At 41.1% G+C, this 5,932-nt stretch overlaps 1 long non-coding RNA gene across 1 annotated transcript; it reads left to right on the top strand.

Annotated features, from left to right (window-relative positions):
* Positions 1–2,108: 2,108 nt before the first annotated feature.
* LOC131248768 (uncharacterized) lies at positions 2,109–3,204 on the top strand. Its single transcript, XR_009172443.1, has 3 exons — positions 2,109–2,437; positions 2,568–2,638; positions 2,913–3,204. It is a non-coding gene; the product is annotated as an uncharacterized LOC131248768 (long non-coding RNA).
* The last annotated feature ends 2,728 nt before the right edge of the window (positions 3,205–5,932 follow it).

The raw sequence follows: 5,932 nt of genomic DNA, 5'->3' as shown, positions 1-5,932 counted from the left end.
ATCTCTACAACGATATTAGGGTTAGGTTTTCTTATCTAAAATCGTAGCCAAAACAGGTTGTGTAGTGTAATAGGGAGGTGATTTGGTGCATGGAGTCGTGGGAGCGGATTCCTGCAACAATCCCCTAAGATCCTTCTTCTCTCTTTCCCATTTGCCATTCTTCTCTCTCTCTCTCTCTCTCCCTTATAGTTTTGAAGAAATTCGTATATGAGAGAGGTGGGGTGATATAAGGGCTATTTATAAGCACAGAAGTGATGCAAATGGCCCCAGGACCATTATATACATGGTTTATATCCTTTGGGTGGCTGTTTTTGACAAACAGGGCTCATGGGGAGGCCCACTACTCACCTACATCATAGGGTAAGTTCTCTGACAATGGATCCATGCCAGAATATAATTTTGGTGCGATCGGATAAGTTGATCAACCATGGAGGACATGTGTCAGATCAACGGTCGTACTTACTCAATCGGGGCCATAGTTATACAGATATATGCCGAGAAATTTCATTTTCCCATGGATGAAGTTGTTTAGAAACTAACGGTCTAAAATTCTCAATTTCGCATGAGAGTGAATGGCTCAATTCACTTAAGTTTCATTTCATTTTCTAAAGATATTCGTGTTTCTCACACACTTCACTCAGGGTTCAAGTTGTATGTTTCTGGACACCATTTGGGCTCAATTCCCACGATGGTTGTCAAGCCCTGTAAGACTGACATAATCGTATTGTTTCGTGGTCATCAGACTCTCGATGTGCGGTCCAGGTCTGATACGGGGTTTCAATGTACTCCCGAGAGCGACAGGCTCCTGGGATTTCTCTTAGGTCTTTAAGTGACATTGAGTCAGTGGTATCAATGGTTTTAGGCCTTATCACTTATGGAAATGGTGGCCCATGCTTAATCCACTGATTATTTAGTTTAGTACTTAGGTAATTTCTGTCTAAGTTACGACATGACACGGTCCTTAGGTGGTTCTGCCTGAGGTGGTACTCGGGTCCTTATACGGATTTTTCCAAGATGTTACATATCTACAGATTCATTTTTTATCTCATGCTCTAAAATGATCTTGAAAAATGTATGAACGGCGTGGATATAATAAATACATCATTGTGGGGCCCATGTAACTTTAATCTCCTTTAAACCATTCGTACAAGAGGAGCATGGTGCTCGTCTTCTCACGACACTTAGTAAACTAGCCAATCCGCTTTCATTAGAGATAGGTCTGACAAAGCATATGTTCTAAAGTGGATTGGCTAGTGTACCACACCACCGACCTTGCTAGTGGGTTGATGACACCAACTTCCGTGGATCCCATCATGTGGTATGTGTTATATCCAAAATGTCTATCCATTTTGTGAGCTCGATGTAAGCCTTTAGCTGAAAAGTAAAGCATATTCAAAAATCAAGTGGACTGCCCTAGAAAAAGTAATGGGGAATTTAACGTCTACCATTGAAATCCTTGTGAGGGTCATAAAAAGTTTTGGATGAATATGATATTTGTTTTTCTTCTTCATCCATGTCCTTGTGAGGGTCATAAAAAGTCTAACTACCGCCCGAGCTGGGTTTGGTCTCATCCAGCTGGCTCCGCACAATTTTTTGAGAGCAAGCGGTAATCGGATTACCGCTCGAGTATAGTTTCTCCTTAATTTTTGTCGGTGGGCCCTTTTTTGGGTCCTAAGAGCGGAACGAAGTCCGTTTTGGATATTTGGCTTGAAAATGACTGAAAATTGGCTCAATCATGACATAAAGTGGCTCAAAAAATGGATTGATTGTGGGTGAAGGTTTGGGCATGCTTTGGCTTGAATGATAGCTCGTGATGGCTCAGGTTAGGATTAGGGTTTAAGTTAGAGTTAGGCCGGGTTTAGTGTTTAGGCTAAGGTTTAGGTTAGGGTTAAGATGGGTTAAGGTTAGGTTGCTTTTTTGGTTTACGGTTCAGATTAGGGTTTAAGTCGGGATTAAGGTTTGGTTTAGGATATGATCATGGTTCTCGAATTGTCTTAGCTTTCTCAAGATACTAGCTTGAGTGGGGTATCTATAGATTCATTTTTTGTCTCATGCTCTAAAACGATCTCGAAAATGTATGAACGATGTGGATATAATAAGGGCCTGTTTGGTTTTGCTTGATACCATCAATCCACCGTAAAGAAGTCATCATGACCTCTGACGCTTGTTTGGAAAATGATATAAATACATCAAATTTAAAATCCATCCGAAATGGCAGTATATCAAAGTAACTCAGCCGCCCAAAACACCTAGCCGCTACAGGTAATCGATGTAAAAGATCTTATCTCCTGACCGTACTGAAAGAGAAAGTGTACTCTGTGGGAGCATGCAATCTACTTCTCATTCATCCCAAGCTCCTACATAAGCTCTCCAAACCCACTTTCTTCTTCCTCACTGCTGATCGATACTGGATATCTGCGACTTTCTCTGTGACCAGGTTAGATGAGAACCATGAAAAGAATTCTTCATTCCACCTCATGGTTTGACTATCCATTTCTATAGCTCACAATAGAGATGGCCCTTCTTCCTCTATGCTAATAACTCCTCCCTGTTTTCATGGTTGACAGACAAAAACTGCGTCAAAGAAAGTCGATATAGATGGTCATCGAGCATTTTCGCTACTTCTAAATGAAATCAGGTAACTTCTCATGGAGTTTTACATCTTGCAATGATCGAAATCGAGTGTCTTGACTATTTTTTTTCCTATTACAGCGGGCTTTTCTGCCTTGCATGTTTTTGTATAGTGGAGTATTCGTTCGCTTGTGGGCTTTCCTAGTCTTGCATGTTTCTGCATGAATTGTCATTGCATGTTTCTGTAATTTTTCTGCCTTGCATGTTATTGTAATGTCATGTTATTGCATTTTCTTAGATTTACTTCCATTTTAACTGTACCGATTCCCCTTCTTTTGTAGGCCGACTGCTCAGTACGTAGCTTGTCATGGCTTTACAAACACCTACACATTCTTGTCGACAGGTATGGGTTGATATTCATGTGTATGTGATATTTAGTGAATATTGCTCGAACATTGATGGCCCATCAGATGATTTTCTCCTCTGCTAATGGTAGTGATTTCCTTCTTAATGAGATATTGATCCTATTTTTGGTCAGACATATGCCGGCCATCTGATGAAATTTGGATGTCCTGTGTAACATACGAGGCCCATCAAATGATTCCCATCCTCTTTAAATGGTTCTGTTTTTCAAGGCACATATTGTAACGCCCTGAAATTCGGGGGTCGAGCATAACTCAGCTCCCGAGTTCCAAAACATCACTTATGCAACATATTTAATGAAGGATGTATGTTGACTGTATTAGTGCATAAAACATGGAATAGATTAAGCCAAAATGCAGATATGATTCAGGGATAAGTGAATAAAGCAAGCGGAAGACTTATAGTAAAATGTGTACAAGTGTAAATCCCTGAAGTACATATACAAGCTAGATCGTATGAAAGTGTTATTTAACAAAATTATAAGTATCAAATTACATCATTTCAATTCCCAAAAATAATCCCAAAGATCCCGCGCATCAGACCGAGGCTCACTAGAACCCGTCTGAAAACTGCATATAGGAGAAGGCAGCCTCGTCGTCATCCAGCTCCCGCTCTGCCTCAGACGTCGCATCCACATCTGCAACATCAGGGCCTAAGACAGAGTCTGGTGGGTGTTTAACACCGCCCCAGAAACGTGGGAGTGAGTGATCAACTTAGTGGAACAATAAGGCACTGGTTAACATGTTATCAGTTCAATCAAACAGTAATGATAAAGCAGGACAATTAAATAAATCCTAAGTACTCTTGTTAATGCAAGTATGAATGCGGTATGATGTGTGCCCTCACGCGTACACCCTCAGCGTCTTCATCTTACGTTACGCATGACATCGCCTCAAAGTGCGCCACATCTACAAAGCACATGCAAATGCGGTGCATGGATATGATTACCAAGTTGTTATTAGTCCGTTTCACACAACAGGATTGGGAAGCTAAGATACCTTCCTCATATCACCATCCAAACAGTGATCTATATTAGGGTCCTCAATCCTAGACATTTCATACGATCATATGTTTGAGGTCGTAGCAAAGGGCTCGTCACCAATCAATGCACGCCTTTCATGCCTTTACTACCACAAATCGGCTCGTCACCTCCTTGCGGTATCCAGGTATGCTCGAGGTCACTACAAAGGGCTCGTCACCAATCAATGTAGGCCGACAGCACGAATATAATGTCCCATACCACCATAATCGGCTCACGAGTTTAATTGCTCATTGGTCACTACGGGGAGGCTCGTCACCCCAGCGTAGGTCGACAGCACGACCACGGTGTCCCATACCACCATGTCTGGCTCATGAGTCTTAGCGGATCAAGTACCATAGTTAATAGGATTTCACTGGTAAGTTTGGTACCCTAGATTCAAGCAGTAGCGTCCATACATGGTTAACATACATCGGATAATCGGGTTATTTGACGAACTCGACTAGCACGAGCGCATGTTGAGTTGAGCGACATAGAGTGCGCAAACACTCCGCGTGGCCAAACCACTGCCGACAACTCTAATATGACTCGGGTTCGTCTAATACGTCCTACGTGGCGAAAGCAATCTCAACCATGCATATAGGGTCAATTACCGATTTCCTGGACTAAGGCATAGTCCCAAACACTTTACACTACTACAGATATTCATATGGAATGTAAGACAGTAATGGAACAACAACTCCAATCATGGTACATACGCATCTGAAGAATATCAACTTAACATAAATGTAAGCATAGGTAATGCTTGAATTTAAATAACTTGGAATGTAACTGCATAAAGGAAATCATGCGCATCAATAGGAGTATTGAGAATCACTTCTCAACGCCCACAATTAGTGTAATAAGTTACACTTAGATCATTCATGCATTTCTACAAACACTTAGCATACATGGAACAACATACATGACGTATGTTGGAATACATGCACTTAGACAATTCCTTGTACTAAGGAATTGTCATACATGCATCTAGCATACATACATGACAAATAATCATGACAAACACAAGTGCATATTTTATACGTATACGGTACTTTATAAATACACATAGAATACACAAATCTCACCATAGCACATGCATATCAGGAAAGCAATATAAACATAACATTTGACATGTGAAATCTCATCTATAATAAGAATAAATCACTAACTGGTGTTGAAAGCCTTGAAAACCATAACCTATACACTTAAAGTCCTCACCTTAAGCGAAGAAAGAACCACCGAACTGATTTAGACGAGTTGGCTTCGTCAACGGTGCTAGAATACCCTAAACAAGGATAGAAATGAGATACAACAACACCAAGACTAATCTAAGCTCTAACACAGGTTAGGGTTAGATTAACTTACCCCAAAAGAACTCAGAACCGTCAGAAGAACGATTCAAAGCGAAGATTCAAAGATGAAGAAGAACAAAGAAGAATCCAAGATGATTCACCAATTTATCTCTCTCACTTTCTCTCTCCTTTCTACTCTCCTTCCAAGCTAGGGTTAGAGAAAATCATATGGAAAAGAGAGCTAGGGTTTAAGGACTATAAATAGGCCTTTACTTGATGAAAATAACCCTAGGGACAAGGTATACTTAGGTTATAACCAAAGTAAGCCTTTCTCGATCCAACGAAGCACTTCTGGTGGGCCTATAACCACGAAAGGTCGGACTTAAGCTCATTGACCATGGATCTAGGTCAAGCTGAGTTTTCATACCGACCGGCTCTTCAGATCAGCCGTGGCGGACCACACTCAAATCAACGGTCACGGAAACTCGATCAGGTCCACAAGCACTAGGATATGCCTGGGCCAACCATCCTGATCAGAGGGTGAATTGGGTCAGAATCCAACGGTCAGAATGCTTAAAATCGTCACGCAAGCGACACGACTCAGATTTCAATAAAAGCTTAATAA

The sequence above is a fragment of the Magnolia sinica genome, chromosome 6 (assembly GCF_029962835.1).
Source record: "Magnolia sinica isolate HGM2019 chromosome 6, MsV1, whole genome shotgun sequence".
Taxonomy (NCBI): Eukaryota; Viridiplantae; Streptophyta; class Magnoliopsida; order Magnoliales; family Magnoliaceae; genus Magnolia; species Magnolia sinica.
Note: the sequence above shows the minus strand (reverse complement) of the source record. Positions and strands in the feature narration are given on the sequence as shown.